Here is a 542-nt window from a genome sequence, read left to right as displayed (position 1 = left end):
TTTGTAATAGTTGTGTATGAGTCCCTCAGTTGTCCTCAGTGTGAAAATATGGATCTCAAAATCATACAGTCATTGTTGGAAAGGGTTCAAATATGCAGAAGATGCTAGAAAACCAAAGAATGTGCAGGAGCTGGAGGATTTTTCTGAAGAACAGCAGGCAGTTGAACTGCTCAGGACCAACGAGGGACTCATGAACAACTATCACAACACAGAAAAACAGTCGTGGATCATCCAGGAAATGACACATAGTATTAAGATTCAAGGGTATGTAAACTTTTGAACGGTGTCATTTTTATAAATTCAGTTATTTTGTCTTGTGGAGAATATATAAACATCTGTTATGTGAAATAGCTTATTCAGGACAGTATTAAATAAACAATAACATGCAATGTTCTTGATCCCTCTTATTTTGTTAAAACTATTAACATTTTGCATATTCTGCGAGGGGCATGTAAATTTATGAGCACAACTGTATGTGTATGTGTATGTGTATGTGTATATATGTATGTATATATATATATATATATATATATATATATTTA

The 542-nt window shown here is 32.8% G+C and overlaps 1 protein-coding gene across 1 annotated transcript in view; it reads left to right on the top strand.

Annotated features, from left to right (window-relative positions):
* Window positions 1-542, top strand: part of LOC107733448 (vesicle-fusing ATPase-like) — a 25,291-nt gene that overhangs the window by 4,595 nt on the left and 20,154 nt on the right. The window lies entirely within an intron of this gene.

Source organism: Sinocyclocheilus rhinocerous, unplaced genomic scaffold, assembly GCF_001515625.1.
Source record: "Sinocyclocheilus rhinocerous isolate Xijiao unplaced genomic scaffold, SAMN03320098_v1.1 scaffold2385, whole genome shotgun sequence".
NCBI classification, from domain to species: Eukaryota; Metazoa; Chordata; class Actinopteri; order Cypriniformes; family Cyprinidae; genus Sinocyclocheilus; species Sinocyclocheilus rhinocerous.
This window is presented reverse-complemented; position numbering and strand designations above follow the sequence as displayed.